Source organism: Sardina pilchardus, chromosome 15 (assembly GCF_963854185.1).
Source record: "Sardina pilchardus chromosome 15, fSarPil1.1, whole genome shotgun sequence".
NCBI lineage: Eukaryota > Metazoa > Chordata > Actinopteri > Clupeiformes > Clupeidae > Sardina > Sardina pilchardus.
The window spans coordinates 18,348,782-18,358,913 of record NC_085008.1 but is presented as its reverse complement, the minus strand read 5'-3'; the positions used below and the strand labels follow the sequence as shown (position 1 = coordinate 18,358,913).

General features: G+C 45.7%; 1 protein-coding gene across 4 annotated transcripts in view; it reads left to right on the top strand.

Moving 5' to 3' along the window:
• The window catches only part of nfic (nuclear factor I/C), a 113,214-nt gene that overhangs the window by 48,797 nt on the left and 54,285 nt on the right, over positions 1-10,132 (top strand). The gene's annotated exons all lie outside the window — the stretch shown is intronic.

The following is a 10,132-nucleotide window of genomic DNA, read 5'->3' as shown; positions in this document are numbered from 1 at the left end:
CTCTGTCCTCTGATCTCACTCTCTCTCTCAACTCGTAGGCTAGTCATGCTCTGCTGAAGAAGCACTCTCAGATGTAGGGCCCTGTCCCATCCCCAGTGTTATTACTCCATATGTCCCTGCTGCTGAAGCACAGCTATCAATACTGGCCCTGAGTGCAGTGACACAGCAGCTGTGTGTGTGTGTGTGTGTGTGTGTGTGTGTGTGTGTGTGTGCGTGTGCGTGTGTGTGTGCGTGTGCGTGTGCGTGTGCGTGTGCGTGTGCGTGTGCGTGTGCGTGTGCGTGTGCGCGTGCGCGTGCGCGTGCGCGTGTGCGTGTGCGTGTGTCTGTGTGTGTGTGTGTATGTGTGCGTGTGTGAAATAGACTGTGTAAGCCATACAGGGAAGGGTGTATGTAGTGTGTGTCTTGTGTGTCTGTGTTTGTGGAGTGTTGATGTGTGTGTGTTGTTGTTGTTGTTGTCAAGGCTAGTCTGTACATCAGTGTGTACGGGTAGAGGCTCATTGTGGTGGCCGACTGTGTGATCAGACTGCTAAGGGAGCAGTGGCCCATAAGCACCAACACTACAGCAGCAGCACAGAGAGCAGCTGGGAGCAAACAGATGGCTATGGACAGAGAGAGAGAGAGAGAGGGGGGGAGAGAGAGGGGGTGTGAAGGGCTGATAGAAAGGAAGAAAAAGAGGGGAGTGAGAGAGAGATAGAGGATGAGCAAGAGAGAGAGAGAAAGAAAGAGGGAGTTAGAGAGAGAGAGTAGGATGAGAGAGTGTAATGGGATGAATTTTGGAGCAGGAAGTGCGATTCTGCTGTCTGTGTAGTTGCGGAGGCGATGGGGGAGGAGAGGAGAGGAGAGAGAGAGGAGAGAGAGAGAGAGAGAGAGGGAGAGGAAAGGGAGAATAATAATGTGGGCCCAGAGGCTAACCTGCGAGGCACGCTCCGCACCACTGCAAACCCAACCAAAACACGAGCTCTCGCTCCCCAGCACTGCTCGCCATCCGCAGGGGACGTATTGACAGAGTAAACTGGCCTTATTAACACCTGGGAAATGTGCTAATTGAGGGTATGAAAGCTGGGGAGTTAAAAACGTTGATTTTGGAAAACATGATATTTGAGAACTCGTGGAGGGTTCGTGTTGAAACGTACCCCGGTTGAATTGAGCTTCTTTTTTTTTGCTTTTTTATTGCGACGTGACACTGAAACCCCTTAATTGTGCTGGATACTGTTACCCGTTTGATAGGTCCTCTTGGTGACTGATTTGAGGGGGAAGTTATAAGTCTGTTCCCTTATATTGTCCGGATTGTATTTTATTGGGGCGACGGGGATGGGGGAGTTCGGGGCCGTCCGAGCTCAGGGAGACCTCAAACTTGCGGGCCAACGAGGGGTTGCTGGGGTGGCCGTAAACCCAATATCCCTGTAGCGCTCCCTCGCGCTGCTCTCCCGCTCCGTTCTCCGCCGTGCGCCGCGCTCCCTCAATCCCAGCCCTTATTAAATTGATTGAGAACAGGAAAACCTATACTTGTGTGTGTGCGCGAGCGAGGGCCACCCAAAAAAAGATGGAATATTTTATATGCATGTTTATTTGGAATAAAAAGCATGTGTAGGACTAGTCATGTGTGGGGGTGGAGTGCTGGCACCAGCTGTTTCGGGGGGTATAGTTACACAGCTGCATTCACCCATGACCCACCCCCCACCACCACCGCCACCACCACCACCACCACCCCCACCACCACACCACCACCACCAACATAAGCCTTCTTTTTCAGGGATTTCTGTCCCATAAATGTCTCTGCAACTGCCTGTCGGATAGATAGGAGCTGTGAGGAGATTTGGCCCTGGCTAAAGCCCCTGGTACAGACCCCAACACTGGGGCTGAGTCTGTGTGTGTGTGTGTGTGTGTTCAATTTCCCTTCTCCAGCGCACACTCGCGACGGCCAAAAAAATAAATAAACACAGCGTTAAAATGCAAGGGAGGGAGAAACTGCTCACAGCCGCACCAAGGAAATAAAGCTCTGAATGAGATGCTCATTTGTAAGCCTAATTGCCTCGGCTGGTTCGCTCGGAGCCCACCAAACTCTCTACGAATGGGCTGAGAGAGAGCGACTGCAGCTCGGCTTTGACGTGCCCAGTCAGATCTGTCTTTGATTGAGTTGACAAGGCGGCGGGTGCACAAATCAGGGTCTGTCATCTCTCCTGTCAGCCTTGCTGTCCTCTGACGCGTGATTGACAGTATCAGTGAACGGGGAGACAGAGGTGGAGGGAGTTGGGGGGTTTGTTGTGTCGGCCACATGAAAAAAAGCACAAGTGCATGCTGGGACAAACGCACACAACCCCACAGCTGGTAGTGTACAAGGGCTGTTTGATCTCCCAGAGACTATAAAGATTCCAAAGCATTCGCACACACACACACACCCTCCGTATGGATGATTTGCGTATGAGAGAGAGAGGGAGCTTCTTCTATTGGGTGCACAATGAGGAAGTTTTGTTGTTGCTACGGCAACTTTTTTGAATTCTTTCCCATTGCGGTGGCAAAAATGAAGAACAATCACCTGTTCTTCATTCTCACCACCAGTTTTTTTCTCTCTCTTCACTCACACACACACACACACACACACACACACCACACACACACACTTTCAGTACCAAGGAGTTCTCTCCCACAGTGAGCCCCTCCTAGACCGGAGGCTGCCTATGGCTGAGCTGCCTAGTCCATCTACACAGCTATTATTCCACAGAAGACATAAAGGAACTTGGGGAATTAGGGTTGTATAACACCCCTAAGTGGAAAAAATCAATTAGGCTTTGAGTGCTTTTTATGGCCTTGGTTTGGGCTGCTCTGCAGTAACACCTCCCACCAACACACAGGAACCACACACACACACACACACACACACAGAGGACACGTGTCCTGGCCAGCCAGACAGGGCAGGAGTCTGCCGCTGGCTCTGGCTCTGGCCCTGATGCGGTGCGGATGCGGCGCGGCTGCTGCTCTGGGAGCCCAGCGCTGTACTGTAGCTCTGCAGCACTGGCAGGCCCTGCTCCACTCTTGGCCTTATGAGCGCGCTGATTTGCAGGCCGTATGAATGTCTGTAAGGGAACGCCAGCGCGCCGGAGAGAGAAATGAGAGAGTTATCTCTCTCTCCTTCTCTCTTTCCCTCTCTCTCTCTCTCTCTCTCTCTCTCTCTCTCTCTCTCTCTCTCTCTCTCTCTCTCTCTCTCTCTCTCTCTCCCTCGTTCCTTCCCTCTGGAAGAGCCCCAGTCGGCAGAATAGCATTACCTGCAGTGGGCCCGCCTGCCTGCCTGCCCGCCCGGCCGGCTGCCTGACCCGACCCAGACGCTGGGGCTGGAGGGATTGGGTTTCTTGGCTGCCTCTCTGACCGTCTGCCTGCCTGCCTCTCATATTGATCAGGGTTTTCCATGCCTATTATTAGCGCTATCTATGCGCCACCCAGTCCCAGGGCTCTCTCTCTCTCTGTGTGTGTGTGTGTGTGTGTGTGTGTGTGTGTGTGTGTGTGTGTGTGTGTGTGTGTGTGTGCGCGTGTGTGTGTGTGTGAGTGTGTGAGTGTGTGTGTGTGTGTGTGTGTGTGTGTGTGTGTGTGTGTGTGTGTGTGTGTGTGTCTCTTTCTCTCAGGGCTCTCTCTCTCTCTCTCTCTCTGTGTGTGTGTGTGTGTGTGTGTGTGTCTCTTTCTCTCAGAGCTCTCTCGTTTTCTCCCTCTCTCCCTCTCAGGGCTTCTCTTTCTCTCTCTCCATCTCTCCCCCAAAGCCTCTTACTTAATTAGTGTGCTTGCAAAAGCACACTATTGTTCTTCCTATTATTATTATCAAATTTATTTATCTTGCAGAACATTTTTGTCTCCCTATCTTGTCCTAGGGATTTGGAGCTAGAGACGCCGTTCCACTTCTCACGCGTGCGTCCTGATGCGAGGATGGTGGCTTGTATAAAGCTTTTCGATACGCCTTGTCGTTCTCCCGTTATTCCAGTTTTTCCGGTTGATTTTTCCCCATAGGAATGAATGGAAAAGCGACTTTTGAGCGCTGATGCCCACACATTTTTCCACCTGTAGCCCAAACCGTAAGACATAAAGTCATGAAATTTGGTATGCTGATAGAGGAGACTACCCTGATTGACACAACCAGGTTTCATGCTCGCCACTCTCACGCTCTAGCGCCACCAACTGGTCAAAGATGGAAAACATGTTCATGCCCGTAACTTTTGATCCGTATGGCCGATATTGATAAAACTTATACCATTGGAATCCTCTGACTCAGCTGATTCCAACGCACCATGTGATGTAATTTTCCGCCATGATGGATTTTCCGCCATTTTGAATTTTGTTCAAAGTCAAAGTAAAGCTACCCTGGCCGCATAGTTTATCCGATCGTCATGAAACTTGGCACGCGTGATCTACAGACCAAGGTGGATCAACCGCCTTGATTTCGTCTTCATACGTCCAAGCGTTCGCCTGTGATAACCAATTAAATTCAGCGAGCGAAGCCGCCAAACAGGAAGTGCGCCTATCTTGGATATGCTGTGACGTATGAAAGCCATATTTGGTGGGATGACTTGAGACCCCATTCAAAGCACCCCCAATAAATTTGGTGTTATTTGGTCTGTCGATGGCTCTATAATTAGCAAAAACGTGAGTGTTGGTGAATGTATACTATTAATCGGAATAGCTCATCTTAAATTGCTTTAGGTCATGCCAAAAGGACATTTCAGAGTGATTTAAGATACAATGTTGATATTTAAAAAAAAAAAAAATCTATTTATTGCCATTCTTGTAAAAGGTACTGATGTGTACGCCACAGCACAGCATTGTTCCAAGTCTGACGCATACAGTTCAACGACATCATGATTTCAAACCCGATACTATTACTCAATCCTCGATTGACTGACAGGGGTGGTCAGCAGCGGTACACCAATGGTGTAACTCTAGGCTTGTCCGCATCGTTGTCTCACCTTGAGACTGGGTAATTCTTAGAAATGCCATGGTCCCGAGGGACAAGTACGGACTTACTCGCTGTTAAATTCAATATGTGTTCAGTTGTTATATATAGTAGACAATCACACGATGTTTCTCAGTGACGGTGTGTTTTGGATCATTTGTATTGACCTGAGCATTCTGGGTATTTCACTCAGAGGATCATATGACACCCCCACAAAGCAGGCGAAATACCGGAAGTAGAGTGGTGTGCGTGAGGCAACGAGGATTTTAATTAGAATGTAGTCCTATGGAAATCGCAGTTACACTTTCAACAGTAAGTGTGTTTAGACTTCGAATTTCGTCACATAATTTATATCATAGCCATCTAAGAGTTTACCAAAGATAATGTCGTTGTCCATTTCAATTTAATAAATGTTTCTGAATTTGGGGAGGTCTCCTTATGGAGGTTATGGGGTTATGTTTTCCATGTATTCCTGTAGGAAAAGGTTGTGGCTTACACTTTCATAAAGTTTGTATATTTACACTTCAAATTTCGTTACACCATTTATATCATAGCCACCCTAAGGTTTAACAAAAATAACAACGTAGTCCAATGTTATTTTAATGCATTTTTCGGAATTTGAGAGGTCTAGTTATGAGGGTAGGTTAGCTAACTGCAGTTCAAATGCTAATCGCGACTAGCATCGCTAGTTGGTTTTAACTTTACCGAGGCTGTTTATACTGAATTGCAACTGCTGTTATGAAGACAGTTTGGAGCCTGGCAGACGTGAAGGCAGTGAAAGGTAATGAAATGCATGGTCCAAGTAGCCTGGGAAGCCGTCTAGTTATGAGGGTAGGTTACCTAACTGCAGTTCAAATGCTAATCGCGACTAGCATCGCTAGTTGGTTTTAACTTTACCGAGGCTGTTTATACTGAATTGCAACTGCTGTTATGAAGACAGTTTGGAGCCTGGCAGACGTGAAGGCAGTGAAAGGTAATTAAATGCATGGTCCAAGTAGCCTGGAAAGCCAAACTATGTTAACTGTAGCCTAAGTTTAATATGGAACGAGTACGTGTTGCTGATATCATTTCGCAACTCATCGAGCTAGCAAGTCAAGCTAGTCTACATCAGGCAGTGCATAGATAATATTATTACACTTTTTTACAGTCAGTGAAGCACCAAGTGAAAGTCAATGTTTGCTTTATATCCAGTGGCAGTGGTGCTGATGTCGTTTGAATAAGTACAGTAAACTTAGTCAGAAGATCTAAAAATATTTGCATTCATGCTAGCTGTATGGTCTATGTGCCACCTATGAATCCCCCTGTTGCAAGCTGCTGCCAAGTAGGCTGGTCATGTCTAAAGCGTGATTATTTTCAATAACTACTCCTCCTGATTGATTGTCATTGACACCGTCAGGGTATGGCTTACCAAGACAGGGAGAAAGTAAGCTGTGTATGGCAGGTGCGTGTGGTAGGCTAGGCAAGGCAGTGCTATTCCATGTAAACTGCAGTGGTGGACTGCGTGATCGCTGGTCAGGCCACCCCCAACCAGCAAAATGTGACGTGATATATATCTATATGTCTATATACTGTATCTATCTAGGATATCTGTATATATCTATGTATCTATCTATAATCTGCACTTTTTACTGCTGAACAGTGTCTTGCCCGTTTCTCTTTACTCCTCTCTCATGTCAATCTCAAGAGGGCTTGTTCAGTGGTCCCCAACGTGACGCAATAGAGTACATTGAGGGGGAAAGAAGAATCATTGCAAACCTCAAATCATTGCAACATCAAATAGGCCTACAATGGATAACAGTTTAGATGAGTAGTACCTAATGCAAATTTGTTTAATAATGCAAACCTTGCAATACGGCCTTTAACATATGTGATATTTTGGATAGCCATTTCATTGCAGAGGATAGGGTAATTGTGTTTGAAGGGGACGTGACTTAACATAGGCTATAATTAACTATTTTTACGACTTGATTCAAAGCAAGGTCGGGGGCATATATTTTTTTTTTTACAGTTAAGAGTTTTCCGACACTCAATGTGTCGCTACCATGGCAGGATTTTTCTGCTTGGCTTTCGTTATGAAGCTTGACTTGACCTGTCATCGATGCTGCCCCGTCAGTGCAAACTACGCATATCCCTGCTAACTTAACTGGAAAGCTATACTGGACGCGTAACTGAAGCGTTCCGTTCGCGACGCGTACAATTCATTTTAGATGACTGGTCCATCTCCCACATCTGTTATAGCTACTTTAATAGTGGAAGCTAATTCAACACTTCAGTTCTGCACCGGATGTAGCTCCCCTGTACGCTCATGGTTTGTAAAGCAGGCAACAATTCTGTTACCCTGAACATCTCAGCTCCGGTAGCATTGTCCAGTTCTTTGCCAAATAAAATGATCTGAAATCTCATCATCCACGTATCTCACGTTAGCGATCAACTGGCAAGGCCAACTGGTCAGTGGAGTTTTTCCATTTCTTATGCAGCATCTGGCCCTAGCATCACTTTAACCATTTGCAGGCTAGAATGAGCGACTCTGTTAAATTGTGTGGCTTTTTTAAATTTAGCAAGCAAATCTGAAAAATTAGCCACACGCACGATAGAAAGCATAGCATTCAGTGTCTTTGTTCTGGTGCAGCACATTCCGAGGTTCATGTGGAAGCGAATGCACTCTCTTTAAAAACATATCCATTGCGTGCACCTGCATTCTGCCGTCTGCTGTCAATACAGAACAACAAACAAACAAACTTAATGTTAACGAAGTTGTTAACATTACACCCTGAAGTAAAGTAAACTGTAGCCTATTGTTGTTTGTGCTGCAAAGAAAACTTGAATTGATATAATTGCAATATAATTATTATGGCCAAATTTTTTTTTATGAAATGATATATCAAAGCAGGTAGAAGTAACTGTAGTCACTTGACATTTCTGAGGATTTACATATTTCCATCAGGGCAGTGGTATAGAAATTCTTCAGTGGAGGCACCACACTAGTTAATCACGCCATCAACATCTTCTTACCTTTTCTTCTGTTATTACTATTCTTTAACTTTATGGTAGAAAGTGAGTCCAGCAAATTGAGAACCTAGGATCCTGTTTATGTTTATGAATGTGACTCCAGTATATGTTGAGACATACGGGTGGAAAAATAGGTTACATTTATATAATGCAAATGATTAAGTTAACAATATCATTGAATATGTTGTACAAACAAGAAGAGCGAAATGGTAAACTTTTAAGAAATCATCATCCACATCATAGTTTGACGCTGTGTGGGGTTATGGACTTGACAGTTTTGCATGGAATTGCCCATACAGTATACATATATATATATATATATATATATATAAATATATTAAGATTTGACACATTGCAGTTTTTTAATGCAGGGATTATTTATAAATCAAAGAATTGTGGGTAGATGTAGGTGAACTGTGCAACATGCAGTTTGTGGACAAGAGGCAGACGTAACACACAGATATTTGGGTTTGAGGGGGTGTTGTGTGTGTGTGTTTGTGTGAAAGTCTTCGTTGCTGTTGCCGTTGTGGGTCAACTAAGCAACATGCAGTTTGTGGACAAGAGGCAGATGTAACGGACTGATGCTTCTGTTTGAAAGAGGTGTATGTATGTGTGTGTGTTTGTGTGTGTGTGCCTTGTTGCCGGTGTACAGTATTTATGAATATGAATGCTGTCTGGACAGGAAATGGCATAGCTTTTATCACATGCAACCAATCCAAAATCGATTTCATATTCAGAAACGTTAACCAGTAACAGCCTGGTTGCTTTGACATATCAACACCAAATTTCATCCTATTACACCATTTGAACAGGTGATTCGTCCTGTTTATTCTACCATCAATTTGAGGCTATAACACATTGCAACTTACTCAACAGTGAGTAAACAGCAGATGTTCCCGCAATACTCCTAACATTACTCGTATTTGTTCCAGAAACATGCCTAGTTCCTTAGGCTCCTTCCGTCTTTCAGTGGTTACGTGTTTCATGCTGGCTACTCGTGAACAACTCATACATAATTCAATAACATAATTCAATAACACAAGGTCTACAGACCTTAGAGGTGTACATTTCATTTCCATACATCAAAGCGTTCGCCCATGGCAGCCAATGAAATTCGATGGCGAAGCCTCCAAACAGGAAGTGAGGTCAAATCTCAGAAACGCTTTGAGGTGTCAAGACCATATTTGGTGGGATGATTTTGGACACCATCCAAAGTAACCTCAGTAAATTTGGTGCAATTTGGCCACTAGGGGGCGTCGCAATTAGCAAAAATGCATTTTGTCTCATACGCTATCTCTTTATGTCTTTGGGATGACATCCACATTTTTACATTGGAGGTGCTCTGGGACATACCACTGATGAACCTAGGCAACCCTTCACGTCAGTGTAAGAATTCGGCAATCGAGGGCAACGCCGCCAAACTCGAAGCAGCTTCGCGTCTTGGCCAAACTTTGGCGCTTTGACCTGAGGACGAGCGGTCGCGTCTCCTGCCGGGCGCTGTCGCGGCGCGTCTGAGCAAGCACACTTCGCACTTCCCACCGGGAAATGCATTCTAGTTTCTTTGTCTTCCTTTATCCTACTCTCTCTATCTCTCTACCAGATCCTTTCCCTTGCACTACAGTACCTCTTTTTGTCAAGCCCTTTCTCTCCATTTCTTTCGCTCTCTCTTTCTTTTCCCCTCCTTCCTTCCTTCCTTCCTTTCTTTCATCCTTCCTTTTTTTCTGTGTTTTTCTTTCTCTCTCTTTCTCTCTCCAGGGCCAGAGTTCCCCAGTAGCAGTACAGCTACATGGGTGAGCAGTGCTGCCCAGCCACATGGCCACTCTGGGTACTGCTGGGCCAACACAGCTGCTCAGGGTCAACCACAGGAGCCAGAGGGAGAGGAAGGGAGGAAGAGAGTGAGAGAGAGAGAGTGAGAGAGAGAGAGAGCAAGAGCGAGAGGGAGAGAGAGAGAGAGGAGTCCCCCCAAATAAACATTTATTGACCCATGAGTGTGGATCAAGGACTCCTAAAAAGGCTGCCATGCAGTCATAATCCTAACTATACCAACTACACTTCAGCGTTGGAAAAGGAGGACACGTTGCTGAAAAATAATTTGTTTCCATAACCAGTGAGGGAAACCGAGGCCTTTGCCTAAATGCCATTTGTGTCAAAGAGAGAGAGAGAGAGACAGAGAGAAAGAGAGAGAACTAG